Source organism: Castor canadensis, chromosome 16 (genome assembly GCF_047511655.1).
Source record: "Castor canadensis chromosome 16, mCasCan1.hap1v2, whole genome shotgun sequence".
Classification (NCBI taxonomy): Eukaryota; Metazoa; Chordata; class Mammalia; order Rodentia; family Castoridae; genus Castor; species Castor canadensis.
The window spans coordinates 65,499,212-65,520,170 of record NC_133401.1 but is presented as its reverse complement, the minus strand read 5'-3'; the positions used below and the strand labels follow the sequence as shown (position 1 = coordinate 65,520,170).

Sequence of the window (20,959 nt, the reverse complement as noted above, 5' to 3'; positions counted from 1 at the left end):
AGTTTCTGCTGGGTATTGAGGAGGCGGAGCGGGAGGGGGTGGAGTGGGTGGTAAGGGAGGGGGTGGGGGCAGGGGGGAGAAATGAACCAAGCCTTGTATGCACATATGAATAATAAAAGAAAAATGAAAATAAATAAATAAATAAATAAATATATATGTATTAAAAAAAAAAAAAAGAATGATTGTGGAAACTAGACATGCAAAAGTGTGAAGCTGGATGCATACCTTGTACCATTTAAGGAAAATTAACTAAAAATGGATTAAAGACTGAACTTAAGAGCTAAAAATACAAAACATAGGGAAAATCTTCATGACATCCTAGAGCTAACACCAAAAGCACAGGCAGTAGAGTTGAAAGACACCTACTTGGATTTTATTAGTATTAAAAACTTTTGTGCACAGGGTGTAATGATACAAGCCTGTCATCCTAACTACATAGGAAGCAGAAGCAGGAAGATCATAAGTCTGAGGCCAGCCTGGGCAGAGTTAGTAAAGCCTAACTCAAAATAAAATTCATGTGGTATGGCACTTTGCCTGGCATGTGCAAGGCTCTGGGTTCCATCCTGAGTACTTAAAAACAACAGCCTTTTGTGGCTCAAGATGTAGCTCAGTATTAGAGGGCTTGCCTTGTATATACAGAGCCTTGGGGTCCATCCCTGGTACTGCAAAAGAAAAACAGAAAGAACAAGCTTTTGTACATCAGAAGACACTATCCAGAGAGAGAAAGCAGCCCACAGAATGGGAGAAAAATTTACAAATGATATATCTAATATGGAATTTGTTATGCACAACACATAAAGAACTATATCTCAAAAACAAAAAAAAATATTGAAAACTGGGTAGACAACTGGACTAGACATTTTTTCATAAAAGATATACAAATGGACAATATGGACATGAAAAATGCTCAACATCTTTAATCATTGGGGAAATGTAAGTCAAAATCACAATGAGAGTTGGGGATGTAGCTTAGTGGTAGAGTGCTTGCTTTGCATCTTAGAGACTCTAACTTCAATCCTCACAACAAAAAACAAAACAAAAATCCTTCTGTGAATTATTTGTGACCAAAAAATATTTTTAAAAAAAATCGAAAACTCACAATAAGTTAACTTCACATCCATCAGAAGGACGACTAGTTTTTAAGAATGGAAAAAAACAAGTGTTGGCAAGGCGTGGCAATGTTGCAATCCCTGTGCATTGATGATGGGAGTAGAAAATGGTACAACTGCTATGGAAAACAGTTTTGTAGTTCCTTAGAGTTATCATAAAATCAGCATATGATTTCCTAATTCCACTTCTCATTTTAGACCTGAAAAAAATAAAACAGAGACTTAATGGATCATTCTTCATCGTTCATAACAACATTATTCAGAATAGTCAAAAGCTGGAAACACCCCATGTAGCCATCAACAAGTGAATGAATAAACAAAATATGGTATAAACATAATAGAATTTTATTCAGCCTTAAGAAAGAATAAATTTCTGATACGTGATACAACACGGATGAAACAAAGATTTTACTAAGTGAAATAAGCCTGACATAAAAGGAAAAATATAATCTGTGATTCTACTTATATGAAGTATGTAGAAGGAACAAATTCATAAGAGACAGAAAATAAGATGGAGATTACTAGGAGCTGGAGGGAAAAGGAACAACGGTATTGTGAGTGGGTACAGAGTTTCTGTATGGAATGATGAACAGTTTCTGAAAATAGACGATGATTACACAGCATTGTGATACATCAAATGCCACTGAATTGTACACTTCAAAATAATTAGGATGATGATTTTTATGTATTGTGTATATTTTATCACATAAAAAAATTAACTTGGGCTGGGGATTTAGTTCAAAGGTTCAGCACTTGCCTACCTTGCATGAGGCCATGGGTTTAATACTTAGCACTACAGAAAAAATTAATAGTTACTGAAAGTGGCTCATAGAGCCTAGTGTTAGACTAAAAGTTTAAAAGTTCTAGGAGAAAGAAAACATAGGAATGAATCTTGGATTCCTGATACATCATCAAAAGTATTGTTAGCAAAAAGGGAAAAAAAGTGTATAAATTGGGCTTCTTCAAAATTAAAGAGGTTTGTGCTTTATAGAACATCATGAAGAAGCCAGGTGTGGCGGTGTAGCCTGAAGTCCCAGCACTCAGTAGGTGGAGATAGGAAGATCACACGTTCAATGACAACTTGGTCTACACAGTGAGACTGTCTCAAGAAAATGAACAGAAATAACATCACTAAGAAAGTGAGAAAACACACTGAGAGTATAGCTCAGTGGTAGAGCATTTGCCTAGCATGTACAAGGCCCCAGGTTTGATCCCCAGTGCCATAAAAACTAAAGTGGAAAGACAGCCTACAGAATGGGAGAAGATATTTGCAAATCACATCTGATACCTAGATTTCCTAAATAGCTTATACAGTTTAACAATTTTAAAAAAAGCCCAATCAATGCTTGGATAAAGGATTTGAATACACAATATGTAATAGTCAGTATTCTTAAGACTGGAGATGTAGCTCAGTGGTAGAGCATGTGCCTAGCTTATACAAGGCTCTGTGGTTCAATCCCCAGCACTTCCAAAAATATCTACAGATGAATTTGACCAATGCTCTACATCCTGACTATCAGGCAAATACAATGAATTGTGGCCTCATAGCAAGTAGGGTGGCTAAGATTCAAGAGGGGGACAATAGCAAGTACTGGTGAGGATAAGGAAACATTGGGATGCTCATACACTGCTAGGAGAATGTGAAACGGAGCAGCCACTGTGGAAAACAGTCTGGCAGTTCCTCACAGTTAAACAGAGTTACCATGTGATCCAGCAGTTCCACTCAGTAGATATATACAAAAGAACATTGACAGCATGTCTGTAAAAATTAATACGTGAATGTACATAATAGGAACCAAAAAGTGGAAACTACTCAGTTGTCATCTGATGAATAGATAAACAAAATGTGGTCTCGTCCTACAATGGGATGTGATTCAGATGAATCTTAAACATTTGCTGACAGAATGGAGTCAATCACAGAAGACCACATAAGCGTTGTCCTCTTTATGTGAAATGTCAGAACATACAACTCCACAGGGACAGAAACCAGATTAGCTGCCAGGAACCTGGGGGAAGGGAACTGGGAGTAACTGTGAGTGGTTACAGTGTTTCTTGTTCAGGCGGTGAAAAAGATCTGTAATTACATGAGATGGTGGTTGTACAACTTTGGGAATAAGTCACAAATAAGAGAACTAATTTTTGTTATTTTTGCAACAAAACAAAGCCTATCCCATGCCTTTGTGCAGGCTAGACTTGTGCTCTGTCACTGAACTACATCCCCGGTCTAGAACTGTACTCTATATGATGATGAGCTTTCTGATATATGAACTATATCTTGATAAAGCCATTAGAAACCTTTTTTGTTTTTATTTATTCATTATTTGTTTGTTTCTGAGACAGGGTCTTGCTTGGTAGCCCAGACTGGCCTAGAACTCATGATCTTCCTGCCTCTGCCTTCAGGCATGCATCACCATGCCCAGCTTCTAAGACACTGGTAAAGTAAAATGAAAGCCTGAAGAGTAGACATGAAACATTTTGAATTATTCACTGTTAGTATTTTTATAAGTTCCTTAATAATTGTTGTTTTTGTAACACTGGTTTTCCTTTTCCTGAGAGCCCCCTGAAGTAGTCAGAAGACCTGTTCACTTGATTTTGTAAGCACCTCAGTGGGGCCTGAATGTGAGCCGTCTTCATCAGGAAGCATCTGCATTTTAAAGGTCAGATGTGTTGGTGAACTGTACTTTGTATATGGCAGCATTCATGTGTGTCATGTTAATTACCTTTTAAAATCTTTATTCATGTCCCCCCTCCTCCCTTTCCTCCTTCCCGATGTACCCAATGCCTTGTTTCTAATATCTTTAGCAGGCCACTATAATCCAATCTGGCTTTGATAAGAAAGTCTGGGAAACTAAGGAAATACACTTGCTAGGAACAAGGTGGAACCTAGATGACCAGTTAGCAGTGGCCAAGATTTGCTAGACTGGCAATTGCTTTTGAGCAACTTATTTGAGACATACATTTTCCAAAAGATGAGAGAGAAGCCAGTATCTTATCCTGTTAATGTAAGAGACCCTCATAGAAAATCCTTTTCTTTGTCTGTTTTTCTTTTCTTTTAAAAAAATTTTTAGTGCTGTTGAAGATCAAACTCAAAGCCTTTTTCATGCTAGGTAATGTTGCTACCATTGTGCTACATCCCTAGCGGTAAAAAGTTCATAGGAAATTCTTAAGCAGCTCATTTTTTAAAATTTATTATTTTTTTATTGTACTGTATATTGTGACATCTACAAAAGTTCTTACAATATATCATGGTTGAATTCACACCTACCCAGCAAGGGTGAGCCCTGAGTGTAAACCCCAGTACTGCCAAAAAAATATCCCCAAAGAAACACATGTAGAGGTGAATCAAGGATATTACAATTGTTATACACATATGTGGATGTGTATTTACATTTCTGATAATAATTTTTTAAAATTTTTCTGTTACTTATTTATTCACAGGAAATACACCTGACTCCATCCTCTGACTTCTATAAGAAATTAGCCTTGGACTGTTCTGGTCAGCAGGTAGCTGTTGACTTATTCCTTCTCAGTGGACAGTATTCTGAGTGGGCTTCTCTGTATAAGTTCTTCATGATTTTTTTTTCTTCAGTGAGTGGTGAAATGACATTTATATGTTATTCTAAGTAGGAGGCAATGTAAAAGAATTTATTCCCTTCAGAGAACAGATCTGTTTGTGAAACAGAGTCTAGCTATGTTGCCCAGGCTGGTCTCAAATTCTTGGACTCAAGTACAAGTATCCCCCACCCCCCAGCCTTCTAAGCAGCTGTGGGCTACAGGTGTGCCATCGCCTCCTGCTGATCAGTTTAATCTATTGTAAACCTTATAGTGGGCTACGCTAATTTAGTAGGAGTGAGGTAAAGAAGTTTCCATACCACTACATAAAGGATTATATTCTTTTTGACAGAGAAAAGCTGGGTAAAATGGCTGCAGTTACTTTCATATAGTAATAGCATTATTTAATAGGAGTTCATGAGGGAGCATTTGGGGTTGGGAACTGACAGAAGCCTGGAGGGTGAAAGGAGAGGGTGAGGAGGGTGAATATGATGAAAGCATTTCATACCCAAGCATGAAAATGAAATAATCAAACCTGTTTAAAAATTGCTTAAAAACAGAGGGAGGAAGATAAGAAAGGGTAATAGTGGTATTGAATCCGATCAAAGTATATTATATCCATAATATAACAAACCCCTTTGTGTAATTAATATACACTCATAAAAAAGAGAGAGAAAATGAAATTAAAAGAGCTGATATTAGTACTCTAAGTAAGGCAAATCTCAGCTGGTGAGACAGTGCTCTGTGTTTATAAACTCATAAGCGCCACAGCAGCTAGCACAGGCAGTATATAAAGACATACAGAAATGCGTAGAGAAATAATGTTTTTAAAAAAGAACTGTGTGCTTGGAGGCTGAGACAGGAGGATCACAAGTTCGAGGCTAGCCTGAGCTGTGAAGTGAGACATTGTCTCAAAAACAGAATGTTAAAAATTTAAAAATATGTACATTTATATACGTATTTATGTATCTGTGTATATGTATTTATATGTATGAATATATATATTTATCAGTAGTGTGTTGTCTTCTAGGTTGTATTTCTCGGTACTCAGCAGGTAGTGTATATTACTATCCATCTTACCATCATCAGCACAATCCGGTCCAAGTACAGAAATTACAGAAGGAATTACAGAGATACCTCACTCGGAAGACTGGCTTTAAGGCAGTTATAAGGATTCGGTGCACTAAAGGTGGGAATACCTTTTCTTTTTTCCCTACATAGAAGTAAATGTTATTTTTTATATCAATAAATACATATGTTTTCACCTAGTTAAATCTTCAGGGATACTCTGTTAGGATACTTTACTGCCTTTATAAGATGTAATTATAGAAAATGCACTTAAGAAGCAAGAAGAAACCCTATTAAAAATTAGACTGGCTGCAGTTGTGGTTCAAGTGAGAGCACCCGCCTAGCAAGCAGAAGGCCTTGAGTTCAAACCCCAGTACTGGGGAAAAAATTAGAGACTATTGTGACTATATTAAAAAATACTGAACTATGCACTTTAAAATGGTGAATTTTATAGTATGTGAAATATCTCAATTTTTTAAAATGAGAGCACATGGCTGCAAGGAAAATAAAATTATGTTACTGATGAATTATTTATTAGACTTACTGAACAATTAAAATGTTAGTGGAAGATCTTTTTTCTTTTTTGACAGGAGGTGATGGCATGCTGCCCAGGCTGGTCCTGAATGTGCCTCACCCTCCTGAGTAGCTGGGACTGTAGGTGCATACCTCCATGGCTGGCTTTAAAAACATTTTTTGTGTTTGACTCAAGACCTTGTGCTTGCCAGGTAATCGCTCTACCACCTGAGCCATGCCTCTAACCCTTTTTTGTTTTAATTAAATAATTTTTTTTAAATTGTGGTTGAAATATTCATAAGATTGGCTGTTTCAGTCTTTTAAAAAAAAATTTTTTTTTTTTGAGGTAGAGTCTCACTACGTAGCTCAGGCTAGCCACAAACTTGATTCTGCTGTCTCATCCTTCTGAATGCCTTTTTAAACAAATTTTTTTTACCATGTTGGTCATGGAACCCATGCCTCACACATGGTAGGCAAGCACTGCTGCCACTTGGTTACAAGCCCTACCCTCTAATCTTTTTTCGCCTTTGGCTGTAGTAGAACTTAAACTCAGGGCCTTGAGCTTGCTAGGCAGGCACTCTACTACATGAGCCATGCCTCCAGCCCTCCTAACCATTTTAATTGGATATAGCTCAGTGGCGTTCTCACTATTATATCCATCTCTAGAAGGAGGAAATCTTTGAATTTGTGGTCTACTTGGTTTTTCAGGACATTATCAACCTGGTTCAAATTTTTTATTCATGTGGAAATGTTTTTGATCCTTAACAGGGTGTGAGGCAATCTTTTTTTAGAGGGGGACTTGGGGTTTGAACTCAGAGAGTTTCCTGCTTGCAAAGTAGGCACTCTAATACTTGAACCACTGTTCCAGTCCATTTTGCTCTGGTTATATTGGAGATGGGATCTCATACACTATTTGCCAAGGTTGGTCTCAAACCTCAATCCTCCTATTTCAAGCCTCCCAGTTAGCTAAGGATTACAGGCATGAACCACTGATAGCCAGCTAAGGCAATCATTGTTAAGGCGGAAAAATTACATGAAACCTACAGAAAAAATGATAAGGATCCATTAATGTATCCAATGTATTTTTAAATCTGTCAGTCAAACTATTTGCCTGGGCACTGGTGGCCTGTAATCCTACCTACTCAGTCGGCAGAGATCAGGAGGATCATGGCTGGAAGCCAGTTCTCAAGTCCCTGTCTCCAAAATACCCAACACGAAAAAGGGCTGGAGGAGTGGCTCAAGTGGTAGAGCACTGCCCAGCAAGCATGAGGCCCTGGGTTCAAGCCCCAGTACTGCAAAAAAAAAAAAAGGTATTTGCCTATATAATGTTTGTTCTCTATTACCTCTCACTATAATAATGTGACCTCACTAAATAAAGGGGTAGCACTGGAAATTAAATCCAGGCCTAATAGACACTTAAGCGTGTACTGACCACCAAACTACACACCAAGCCCCACTGCATTTGTTTTAAAGGGCACATTTGTGGGATCCGACTCATTCATTCAAGATTGGCAGACTTTAAAAATGTTCATTACTGCAGACATTAGCTGTTAATTAGGGGGAAATGTATATCCTAAAAGTGCTTACGACACTTTCTACGTGATGAATCGAGGTTATTTATAATATCTTACTTTTCATAAAGAGTTTAGACTGAGGGCAGGCTCAAGTGTCTGCCTAACTAGTGCAAGGCCCTGAGTTCAAATCCCAGTACTTCCCCTTCACCCAAAAAAAAAAGAGTTGGAAGAGCCTGGGAAAATGCCAACAAATTAGCTTTGTGCTTCTCTGTAGAGTGCCTAACTGAACACTGTGTGGTTAACTTGCTTAGCCTTTTCTTCATTTATGATAAATCTCATTAGAAATCAAATACTTGATAAAGTTGATCGTGAGAGAAAAATAAAAGAGAGTGTGTGTGTGTGTGTGTGTGTGTGTGTGTGTGTGTAGTGCAGGCAGGTTGTTGTACAGCAGTATGGTAGACGGCATGTTTAGCATGCCTGAGGCCCTGGGTTCAATCCCCAGCACCACAGAGGAAAAAAGATGAAAAAGTATTAAAACATATAATAAAAAGAGAAATCAAACATAGTCCACTATGTCCCATTCTGTGGCTTGTTACATTCCCTTTAAAAGTTTTCTCATGCATATGTAAGAATATATTTTGATCTTAATTTCAAGTCAAAAAGGTGGATCTCACAATAAGATTTGTTTTTTGGGGTGGGGTGGGTGTGGGGGACATAAGGCACTCTGATTTCATAGAGGAATAAATTCAAATTAATGAAAATGCATAAGAGGACATGAGGACTTCTGTTAACACATGATCAACCTGCCAAACACCAGGAAAGGAATATTAAAACCACGACAGGGCACAAAGCAGACATTAAAACCTCCCACTATCCTAGGTGTGGGTAATGGTGGGCGCAGCTCCTTAAAACCTGTGGGCATCAACTACTGAAGGAACCCCCCAGAAATGCTTTCTCCAGCTGGGGGTGTAGCTCAGTTACCACTGAGCCTGCTTTGCATGCATTAGACCCTGGGTTCCTTCCCAAAAAAAAAAAAAAAAGTGAAAAAACAAGTCTGTAAGAAATGCTCTCATACAACATTAGGAATACTGTCTAACAGGTTTAGGGAGATGGTATTTTCACAGACCAGAAAGTACCCACCAGAATCTGTCCCCAAGGGACCTGTTGGAGCCACAGGCACAGACCTCCCTCTCCTCCCCCAATATTCAGAACCATCCTGGGCCTGATTTGCCCTCAGTTTACCATGCTACCTCCCTGTTCCTACCCAGGTACTGATGTAGAGACAGAGTCTCTGGAAGGCCTCTAGGGCTGAGGGGAGCTCCCTGGGGCCTGACAAAGTGGCTCAATTTGTATAGCACCTGCCTAGTGAGCATGAAGCCCTGAGTTCAAACCCTTGTACCACCAAAATTTTTAAAAATTAAAATGTTAATATGTAGAGCTAAATTGTCCTCCCAGAAAGTGTTTTGAAGTTTGTCTCCTCACCTTCATTAAAGAAGACACCTGTCCCCCTCAACCTCACTAACTACTGTCTATTATCTACCTATTTTTATTATCTCATAAGTGACTAGGATAAAGTGTAAATATCCAGAGGCAGGCATATAAAGTCATTTTTAAATTTCTTCTCTCCTAGGTCTCACCGTTCACACTTTCCATGGGAAATTCTTTGTCTGCTCCACAGACTTCCTGTCTCTGCCCAATGTCAACCCGGATGCCAGGTACGCAGTGCAGATGTCAGTGAAAGAGAGTCTTACTGACACACAATTGGTTTCTTTTCAGTTAGCACTCTTGTATACATCAAGCAAAGGTAAGTTTTTGTTTGCTTTTATTGTCACAAAAACCACAACATGAGCTCTACTGTGTTAACTTTCAGCATAATATTGTAGTAAAGGTAAGTTGGTTCATGTGGAATGTCTTGTATGGCCTCTGAGAAACTCTATTTGGGGTAGTTCATAATTTCCATTAACCCAAAAGAGTGTTCTGATCATAAGAGCTTTGTTGCTTTACTCAGTAAAGCCATGCTGTTTTTATTTTCCTAGATCGTTTTATTCACAAATTTGTTTATTTTGTTTTGTTTTGGAGACTGGGTTGCTGTATAGCCCAGGCTGGCCTTGAACTCATGTTCCTCCTGACTCAACCTCCCAAGTCCTGGCTTTATACATCTGGACCATAACACTGGGTCTCAAATACTCATGCAGACACTCTGAGAAGCACTTTAAAAATATCTTTATTGAGCTGGGTTCTAGCCTGTATTCCAGTGCTGGGGAGCCTTAGGCAGAAAGGAGAATCAATTGACCCTGGGAGTCCTAGACCAGCCTAGTCAACATAGCGCCACCCTATCTCAAAAAAAAAAAAAAAAAATTGTAGGCCTTAATTTAATAGGTGAGTGAGATAGTAAATAGGATAAATAAGTAATATAAAATAGTTAAAGAGAATGGTAGAGCAGGTAAAGAATAGAGGAAGTGCTCGGATTGCTATTTTAAGAGAGTAGCCAGGGAAAGTCCTCACCAAGGGGAGATCTGAGGTAAGTTTTGAGAGGGCTTGTGCTGCAGACAGACAGCACTTTTTTAAGGGTAGGACTTAGTCATTCCTAATAACATAAAATTTGTGTCTTATCCTCAGGTGATGTGAAGGCATTTTTCAATTTACTTTTCTTTCTTTCTTTCTTTCTTTCTTTCTTTTTTTTTTGTGTGTGCTACTGGGGTTTGAATTCAGGGCCTCATGCTTACAAGGCAGACACTCTACCACTCTAGCCACTCTGCCAGCCCTTTTTTTGTGTTGAGTATTTTTGAGATAGGATGCCTTTTTTCATTTTCCCTGGGCTGGTCTTGAACTAAGATCCTCTTGATCTCTGTCTCTCAAGTAGCTAGGATGACAGGCATGAGCTGCTAGTGGCGCCCTGCCTTAGGACATTTTTAATAAAAAATCTTTAGTATTAAGAAAGTTCAGCTGAGCATATAGTTCCTGAGACCCTATCTTGAAAAAAAATCACAAAAATAGGAGTGGTTCAAGGTATAGACCCTGATTTCAAACTCTAGCACCACTTTAAAAAAAAAAAAAAGAAAGTTCAATTTTTATATAAATATAGCACACTATAAATGTTAATGTAAAATTGATTTTTGAGCTGGGGGTGATGGCATATACCTGCTTGAAATTCCAGCAAAGTTAGTGAGATCCTATGTCAAAAATAAAAGCAAAAAGGTAGGGGCACAGCTCATGAGGTAGACCCCTTCAGGTGTACTGGGTTAAATCCCCAGTACCATACACACAAACACACACACACACACACACACACACACACACACACACACGCACAGTATTGGCAGTACTGGGGTTTGAATTCAGAGCTTCCCACTTGCTAGGCAGGCACTCTACTGCTTGAGCTACTTCACCAGCTCTTTTCTGTGTTGGATATTTTTTAGATAGGGTCTCTCGACCCAGGATTGGCTTTGAACCTTAATCCTCCTGATCTCAGCCTCCTGAGTAGCTAGGATTACAGGAGGGAGCTATCAGTGCTCTGCTAGACGTCATGTTTTATTTGATAAAACAAAACAAGGCTGGGCACTAGAAGAGTTTTCAATTTTGGATTTTCTTCAAATAATTGAGTATTTACATGTACATCATGAGATATCTTGGATGGGATCAGGTTTTAATATAAAGTCCACTTATGTTTCCTATACACCTTATAGACATAGCCAAAAGGTCATTTTATACAATATTTTTAGTGTGCCTTCATTTTGACAGCTACCTTACCCTCACGTTTAAGGTGTAGGCTTTTCCACTTGTGGCATCAGATTGGTGGTCCAAAGGTTTCAGGGTTTGGAGCATTTCAGATTTTGGATATTGGGACTTTTGAGTCTGGCTTCCTTTACTTAGCATAGTTGTATTTGAGATGCATCCCCATGCTGCATCATTAGTGGTTTGCTCCTTTTTATTCCTGAGTACTTTCCTGCTGTGCCCAGTTTATTCACATCCCATGTTAAATGCATAAGGTCCTGAGTTCAATCCCCACCAGAGAGAGAGAGAGAGAGAGAGAGAGAGAGAGAGAGAGAGAGAGAGATGGATAGATATTTGATGATTCCAAGGGTTTTCATTTTATTTCTTTGATGTATTGATAGTAGTTGTTGTAGGTAATTACCAAAGAAAAGGCACTGTGAATATTAATCAATTTCTTTTAATTTTTTTCTTCTGTATTTAAAAAGGGTAAAGTTAGAGCTAGGGGCATGGTTTGACTGGTAGAGTTCTGCATAGCGAGTGTGAGGCCCTGAGTTCAAATTCTAGTACTGCAAATAAATCAATAAAATTAAAATTTTCTGAACTTTAAATCAGGCTGTAAAGCACACTAGCATATTGGCAGGTATGGTGGCAGATATCTGTAATTCCAACAGTCAGGTGGCTAGATCAGCTATATAGTGTCCTTGTCTTAAGAAAAAAAGAAAGGAAAGAAGGAAGGGCCAGGGAGAGAGAGAAGAAGGGAGAGAGAGAAGAAGGAAGGGACTGAGACAGAGAAGAAAGAAAATGCTAGCATATTATCATCATTTAAATATAATGCTTGTTACCTATTTAGTAATAGCTTGAATAAAAAGAATTTTACAGTAAAAAATAATAATTGAAAAAAAACTTTATTGTTGTCACAGACTAGAGTGTTGATACCATCTCTGCTTCCTGTATGACACTACTTGGTTCTATAGTGAAAAGACCTGACTTTAGCATAATCTTTTTTGAATGTAGCTGTCCTTACTATTATGTGTTTTCCCCAAAGGTGAAAAAAGAATACGTGTCCATACTTTGTGTTTGCCAGTAGTTTCAACTCTGAATGAAGTCTTTCTGGGAGCTGATGTTCAAGCAATTTCAGGGTTATTGGCCAATATGGGTAAGAGTGGATGTCACTTGTAAATATTTTCCAAGTAAAACCATTAGGCAAATCCACCTATTTTGTTTTCTTGTAAATGATTATCTTTATAGGTTTCAATTTGGGTGCTTATAGCTATGTTAACGAAAAGATCTGCCACAGATAATCCTTTTTGCTTGTTTAAACAGTTGTATTGAGATAGAATTATGTACCATAGGTCTGCACCATTTTAATTGTACCATTCGTCGTTTTTAGCCTATCTACAGAGTTTTGCAGCCATCATCTCAATCTGATTTTAAAACATTTTTGTCACCCCAAATGAATCTGATGCCCATAAGCAACTAGTGCCACTCCTGCCTCCTTCCCACACTGGCCTTATTCCCTCCAAACTGATTTCTGTCTCTCTGTATTCTTCTGCTTTGGACTTAAATAACCATATATTATCAACGGTTAATGTCGGTACTTAGTAGGATTGTTTATAACAGTGCTTTATGAGCACAGTAACTTGTGTAGTAAGAGGTGGCAGGTCACTATAAAGATCGTTAGACTTGCAGTCATGGAATTTGAGATTAAAAACCAGTTTACTACCACACACATGTTCACAGCCTTCCCAAATCTTGTGTGCTAGGAGAAAACTTATTGGGTTCTTTACCTATTTATTTCAATCTCTTATCTAGTTGCTGTCTTGATCCTCTTGTCCTGTTTTCAAATGTAAAGTTTAGCATCAGTTTGATTCTTACCCCCTTTCTGCCTCAGGGAAGACTTTCACAAAGTCTGTTTGTCTAATCTGCCTTTAACAGAACTAGGTACCTGTTTTCTGAGTTTCCTATAGGGAAAATTTTCTTTCATGAAGCCTGTTTAGTCTTTTTTTTGGTGGGATTGGGGTTTGAATTTAGGATTTCATGCTTGCAGAGCAGGAGCTCTACTGCTTGAGCCATACCTCCAGTCCATTTTTCTCTGGTTAATTTGGAGATGGGCTCTTATGAAGTATTTGACTGGGCTTTCCTCTCTTGATCATCCTAATCTCAGCTTCCCAAGTCACTAATATTACGGGTATGAGCCACCAGTGCCTGGCACTTTCGTCTGATATGTTGTTGAAAACTTAAAAGTTGAGGTTGTGTGTGGTGCCACATACCTGTAATTCCGGCACTCAGGAGACCAAGGCAGGAGGATCATGAGTTCTTTGAGGAGCCTGGGCTACATAGCAAGACTGTCTCCAGAATCCAATAAAAAGGGCTCAGTGGTAGAATGCTTGCCTAAAATGCTGAGTTTCATATCAAAAAGCAGCAGCAGCAGCAGCAGCAGCAAAAGAAAAATAATTTGAAGATCGTGGTCTAAGAAATTTGAGGGTCACACTTTTTATTTTCTTCAAGTAATATGTTTGAGCCAGTCGTGGTGGAACACTTGCAATCTCAGCCACTTGGGAGGTAGAGGAAGGAAGATGTCAAGTTCCAGGCCAGCCCAGGAAAGACCCTATTTTAAAAACAAATAAAGAAGAGGGGGAGAGGGACTGTGGGTGTAGCTCAAGTGAGGTTCTGGGTTCAATTCCCAGTACCAAAAAAATGTAATATTTTTGATGACTGTACAGTCCTTATTGTCAACATTATTAACATCAAAGGAATAACTTTCAGGCAGTATTTATAGATTTTTAAAACTTCAATATAGCTTTGTAGGTATGGATCCTTTTACCATATTTGGTTGAGCACAAAATATGCACATTTTTTATATTCTATCTTAATTAGGATCAGAGCATGTCTTCAACTGATGAAGACTTAGGGTTGCTGTGGACCAGTAACAATAGTCCTCATTCTTCCCTCTATGTGCAAATTTTGGTCACAGCAGTAAATGACATCACTTCATTTCATGCCACATGAATTGACTAGGTTTCTGGTTGACAAGTCTTTAAAACAGTTATAGTATTTTTAGTATTGAAATATTTTTGAGTATGCAGAAATACATATAAACAGAGTGGGGTAACAGGTAAAAATCTGCCTCAGTAAGTCTGTTAGGTCCTTAACTATAAAATAAATTTAAAAATCTATGTGGGAGTAAGATTTTGAATTGAATTCTAGGGTGTTTTTTTAAAAAAATTTCTCAGTGAGCCAGGTGCCAGTGGCTCATGCCTGTTTCCTAGCTACTGAGGAGGCTCTTAGAGATACAGAGGATCATGGTTCAAAACCAGCTGGGGCAAAAAGTCTGCAAGACCCTACCCCGACAAAACCCATCACAAAGATGGGGCTCAAGGTGTAGGCCCTGAGTTCAAACCCCAGCACTGCAAAAAAAAAAATCTTTCTCAGTGTCATACAAAATAACATGGTTAACTACATAGAATGTAGTTTTCCTATTTGTGAAATAAGGAAACTGAGGACATGAAGGTTAAGTCACTTTCAAATTGTCACACAGCTAGGAAATGGCAGAATGGCATTTGAACAGAGGTTGGTTGGATGTGCTTTTATGTGCTGTGTGTTTTCACTCACTGTGTGTGGAGTAAATTGGAAGGAGACATCACGGTTTTTAAAATTATTTCTCCTATCCTTACCAGTGGAGTTGCTAAGCTGCCTTGTGTCTGTTTTATCCCACCCTCACCTCCATTAGCTGTGGACAGGTCTGTGACTGCCAGTCTGAGTGACACCCAAGATGCTCTAGTGAATACCCTCATCGACTCTGGTAGCTTACCACTCTTCAGTCCTCAGTAACCAGCAGCCTGGACTCATGGTCCCTTTGTCTTTGCGGCTTTTCCCACTTTTTATGTTGACTCTCCTTAAACAGGTAAGAAAACAAAACCAGAAAGCAGCATAGTGAAAACGTCAAAACCCCAAACTTTTACCCTGTGATTCCCTAAACATTGCTTCTGTATCTCTATGTCAATTGAACGTGGTGAGGACAGGGACCTTACCTCTTCTTTGAACTTTGAGGGGTTTATAGTCAAAGAAAGTTACAAGTAACTGATTTTGGAAGTGCCCTGGGCATAAGAGATGCTCACTATGTGTGCAGGGATGTCTGCAGCCACTCAAATGATAGTTTTCCAAAAGAAGAATGATATATTGTGTTGCTACACAAAAAGCCACCATACTGCATTTTTTCACTTATAACTAGAAGTTTCAAAAGTGAACATGTAGAAGCAGAAAGCAGAATGGTGATTGAGAATAGAGAGACTGGTGGAGGTAGAATGGGGAGATGCTGGTCAAGAGTACAGTGTCAGTTACACAGCAGGAATAAATGAGCATTTGAGGTGATGGATGTATATTAACTCCGTTCAGTCATTCCACATTGTATACTACATCATATCACTTTGTGCCCTATAAATATATCCATTTATAATTTGTTACCAATTGAAAAAATTAATTTTTTTCAGAAGTAATTGCACACATGCATCTGTTTTGTTTTGGTTTGGTTCTTTCCTGGTCCCTACAGTATTTCAGCACTATTATAGTTCTCAGGTTTTTTGTTTTGTTTGGTTTGGTTTTTTTCCACTGCTGGGGTTTGAAGCTAGTCTTAGGCATGGTTGGATGTTGGCAATCACTCTACCACTGAGCTGCCACCCAGCCCACACTTCTTATTCTTTGGATAAGTCTTCTCATATTCGTGTACCTATTTTCAGGGTCTGGATTGCACTTCCATAGCCTTGTCTTTGAGATCAAATGCTACCTCTCTGGCACACCTTTCCTTTTGCGGTCCTATAGCTCTTTGTGAATAGCTTTGTTTCTAGGGTTTTTCATTTGATTCTTTTGTTTTGAGACAGGGTCTCCCTATGTAGGCCAGGTTGGCCTTGAACTCCCAGTCTTCCTGCCTCAGCCTCCTAAGTGCTGGGATTACAGTCATGGACCGTTATGCACCTGACTTTTCATATTTATTATTCATATGTTTCCCTAACTGCCCTGTGTCTCTACCTCACCTCCCCAAAAAGAGAGAGAACTCTGGGATCAGTGAATAGGCTTATTTCTCCAGTGTCTAGAGTTTAATGTCCAAGCTTAGAAATTTCAAGTAACCTCATAACATTTTATCTAAAAGCTCTTGATAGTAATGCTTTTTATGACAGGCTCTGATGAGGGTTGCTCTGGATCTTGTCAATTTCTGTGTTTTTCTGAACTCCCGTGATCTGCCTGTCTGGTGTCTGCAGTCTCTTCTCAATGCTGTGGGCAACCTTCTCTTCCCTCATAGGAAAGGCTTTTGACTCCACATTCTAGTTTCTTGAACTCAAGATACGTATTTCCATTTCTGCATATAAGTGCACAGGAGTTACAAATATGAGGTCTTCCCTCTCCAGGGTTTTTGTTGTTGTTGTTGTTTTGTATTTTTTGTCACATCTGTCCTCCTCAGGCTTCCTATTTTGATTTCCATTTAACATGCCCCACTTCATCCTTCCCCTCCCTATAACACCCTGACACCGCTGGCTCTTCCATCCTAGGTTTTTTCTAAAGCACATATTACTGATCAGGTATTTTTCTTATTTATTATTTAATTCCCTTGTATAGGATGTAATCTGGCATAACTATAGAGCTTTTATGTTTTTCATTCACTGCTTTGTTCCAGTATCTAAATAGTTCTTAGTATATAATAGATACTCTTGGCTGGGGGTGTGGCTCAAGTGGTAGAGTGCAAGGGCTGAGTTCAAACTCCATTGCTGCCAAAAGAAACAAATAACAAAACAAAACAAACAGAATAGACACATTAAATATTTTAATGGGTGCATGGAGCTCTGCTTCTTTGATTTCCCATAGAACTTGCCCCCTTCTTAGTGACTGACCATGTACTGATGTCAAAGATCTTATGGGCCTTTTCTGTTTTCATTCAGTGGCACTTGTTGAAGTACTATAGGAGAGATTGCATTCAACTCTGAATGCATCATGGGCATTTAGGAATTTTAGAGCAGGGTGGGCTTGATGGATAGAAAATATGAAGAGGTACCATCAAGATTACTTGGGCCTATTAGCACAACCCTGTGATCCCATCATTCTGCCTTCTGAGGCAGGAGGATCGTGAGTTCTAGGCCAGCCTGGGCCACGTATTGAGACACCGTCTCAAATTAACAGAGAAAAAAGAGTAAAGGGGATTCTTGCTAACAGGATTCTTGTGAAGACAGTCAGGGTGATCAGACATCAGCTGGGGGATGATGGAGAATGATGAACCTGAGCAGTCATAGAGGGTGATCAGATATTGAGGGTTGTGAGGACTTCTTACTAAACTGACTCAGTAGGGTTCTTGCTAAAACTGGATTTTAGAAGAAAGGGAACAGATCCGTACAGGAGAAAGTTTAGTTGGGCAGGGCCGGGGCATGGTTGTACATGACTATAGTCAAAGGCAGAAGCAGGGATCAGGAAGATCGAGATTTGAGGCTCGCTGGGGAACAAATAAGCCAGTCATGGTACACACCTGTGATCCTAACTATGCATGAGGCATAGTTAGGATTGCTGTCAAGGCCAGCTGGGACAAAATAGTGCAACAATCCCATCTAAAACAGAAAGAGACTGGTGGTATAGCTCAAATGGTAGATTACCTTCTTATCAAGTGCAAGATCCTGAGTTCAAACCCCAATACGAGCAAGGAAGAAAGAAAAGGGAGGGAAGGAGGGAAGGAAGGAAGAAGGAAAGAAAGGAAGAGAGTTGGTTTAGTCAGGCAGAGAGTGTGTAACAGGACACAGGAAGTTTCGTGCCCCGGCCCTCTCCCCACAGCACTGAAGCTCTGCAGCCCTGGGAAGTAGGCGGCTGCACAAGTGCAGGTGCTCCTGGGGCATCAGAAGCCCAGCTGGTTCTGCAGGACAGTGACCCAGCAAGGGCACCGCCAGGACACGTGACGGGTCCATGTTGGTCAGAGTGGAGGTTAAAGCTGAGATGACTATGACACGTAAGCAGTGATCTCCTGTCCCTCACAAACTGCGCTTACCCCAGGGCTTTCTCATCCTTTTTGATTTAGTCACTGCACTTGCTTTAGTGCCTGTCTCATTCCTGTTCTCTCTGCCTCTTTTACCCCTTTCCTTCCACTGGAATACTTGAACCTTTACCTCAAAACTTCATTATTTCCCATGAAGCTAATATACTCGTTAAATGTCATTCTTACTTATAAACTCTCTTTTACTTAGTAGTCATCATTTGTATTACCACTTTTCATTATTGATTTGCAAGCTTTGGTATATTGTTTAGTTTCTCTAAGTGTGGGAGAAACAGAGACAGCCACCACTCATTATCATGCAGCATTGGTAGAACACTTAGTGGATACCATAGCCCATCATGTGTGCCTTTGTCATCTGCTACGTACTGACGTCCTTCCTGTGATACTGCTTAGATTGTTACATCACTGTCACTGTATGTCATGGTAGATAGTAGATTAGGAAACAGACAAGATAGCTTTGCCTTGGTCAGTTCATTAACTGCTCCAGGCTTTTAGGTGAGGCTGTAGCCACAGTTAACACATGTGTATGACGTCTTAGAATATTTTTTTGAAATAATAATTCAGAGTAAATTTGGTAATTCAGACATTTACAAAATTTCATATTTTTTAAATGTCTTCTTTTGGTGGGCATGGGTTCATTTTCCATTACAGAAATCAGACAGGACAAATATGCATCTAGATGAACACATGTAAAACTCTTAGGACAGTGCCTGGCTATAATAGACATGATATAACTCATACACAGCTATTGCCATCACCGTCATTAGCATCATCAGTATTGTGATCATTGTCATAATTAAACATATTTAGGAGCTGAAGGTGTAGCTCAGTGGTGGAGTGCTTACCTCGCATGCATAGGGCCCTGGATTTCACCCCTAGCACTTGTGTGGGGGGGAGGTTATTTCCATGTATGTAAGCATTCACTCATTTGAAGTATACATTCTCATGACACCGTTTCCAGTTTTAACCATCACTGTGAATAAGATTGATTTACATAGGTTAAGTAGTTAAATATATATTTGGTCAAAATGGATAAGTATGAATATTGAAAGGCTTGTTTATGTGTTAGCAGATAACAGCATTACAGTCAATTATAAATGAGAAACTTGCATTTCTATCTTTGATAAATGTGAAGTTGAAGAGCACTATTAAATTTCATTTGCATTTGGCTGCTTTTGCTCTCTCAGGATGTACATATGGCCCAAGTCAAGCAACCAGGTCCAGTGGAGCCAATGGGTAGAAGTCTGCTTAACATCTGAAAGAGATTCTCATTTCTCCCTCTCCCTCCCTCCTTTCCTGCCCCTCATTTGGAATTTTAGATTTAAAGATCAGTTACAAATATAGTACAGAAAGTTCTCGCATACCTCTCACCCATTTTACCCTAATGAGTACGATGGTCCACATGTGTCATCCCATCTACTTGGGAAGCTGAGGCAAGAAGATCACCTGAGCCCCCAAGTTTGAGACCAGCCTAGGCAAAATAGAGAGACCCCCCCCAAAAAAAATTATTTAAAGTGTTTTGAGGTGGACATCATGACTGAGGCAGGAGATGGTGAAGTTAAGGCCATCCTGGTTTATGTAGTAAGACATCATATCAAAATAAAATTACAAAACCATGATTCTTTTGTAAAATTTGGTGGACTCAAATTGATTGCTATACTATTATTAACTAAATTTCAGATGTTATTTGGACTTCACTAATGTCATTTGTTCACTATACAACATTATATGTATTGCATTTGCTTTTGAAATAATAGTTAAGATCAGAAGTTAATTTGGATTTCTTGGAATTTAAGCAGCTTTTTTTAACTTCATCTTTTTTCATGTTGTGAATAACTGTGATTGGCCTAACTGAATAAGGCCCAAACTCTTGGAGGTAACAGTCCTTTACTTGTTTTTGTTCTTCCCTGTGACTCTCCTACCTGTATCTTGCAGCTTTAATCACCTCCTCACTTCCTCAGGGAGCCCTCAGCATCAAGGACAGAATCATCCCTCAGCCCCCTGTTCTTCAGCTGTCTGTGGAGAAGCTGAGCAGAGATGGTGCTTTCCTTTTGGATGCAGGCTCTGTGAGTAGTTTGACTTCTGACCTCACTGTACCACTGTTCCTTTTAAGCATTTGGTTTCTTTCCCCATAGTATCTCTCTTCTTGAATAAATTTGTACTCTTTGCGCAACATGTATTTGTGTCAGCCATTTTCTCCCACCACAGCCTTGTTCCATGCTAGGTGTCACTGTGGCAAATACTAATTGCACAGTCTCCATCGTGGTAAATACTAGTTATTTTTAGCCCTGTTCTGATCTATACAATCTCTAAATACACGCATCCTTCTGACCTTTTAAAAATACTCCCAGAGGTGTGGTGTCAACACTTACTATGAGGCATCCTCTAAAATAATTTTATTCCCATTCGCAGGCACTGATGCTTTGGGTTGGGAAAAACTGTGCACAGATTTTTCTCCACCAAGT

At 39.2% G+C, this 20,959-nt stretch overlaps 1 long non-coding RNA gene across 2 annotated transcripts; it reads left to right on the top strand.

Annotated features, from left to right (window-relative positions):
- The first annotated feature begins 148 nt into the window (after positions 1 to 148).
- LOC141417959 (uncharacterized) lies at positions 149 to 20,560 on the top strand. Of its 2 annotated transcripts, XR_012442552.1 has the most exons (7): positions 149 to 3,766; positions 4,548 to 4,613; positions 5,692 to 5,850; positions 9,387 to 9,471; positions 12,516 to 12,626; positions 15,201 to 15,374; positions 20,430 to 20,560. It is a non-coding gene; the product is annotated as an uncharacterized lncRNA (long non-coding RNA). The 2 variants fall into 2 exon arrangements; XR_012442553.1 differs by lacking the exon at positions 149 to 3,766 and having other exon boundaries at positions 4,613 to 4,697.
- The last annotated feature ends 399 nt before the right edge of the window (positions 20,561 to 20,959 follow it).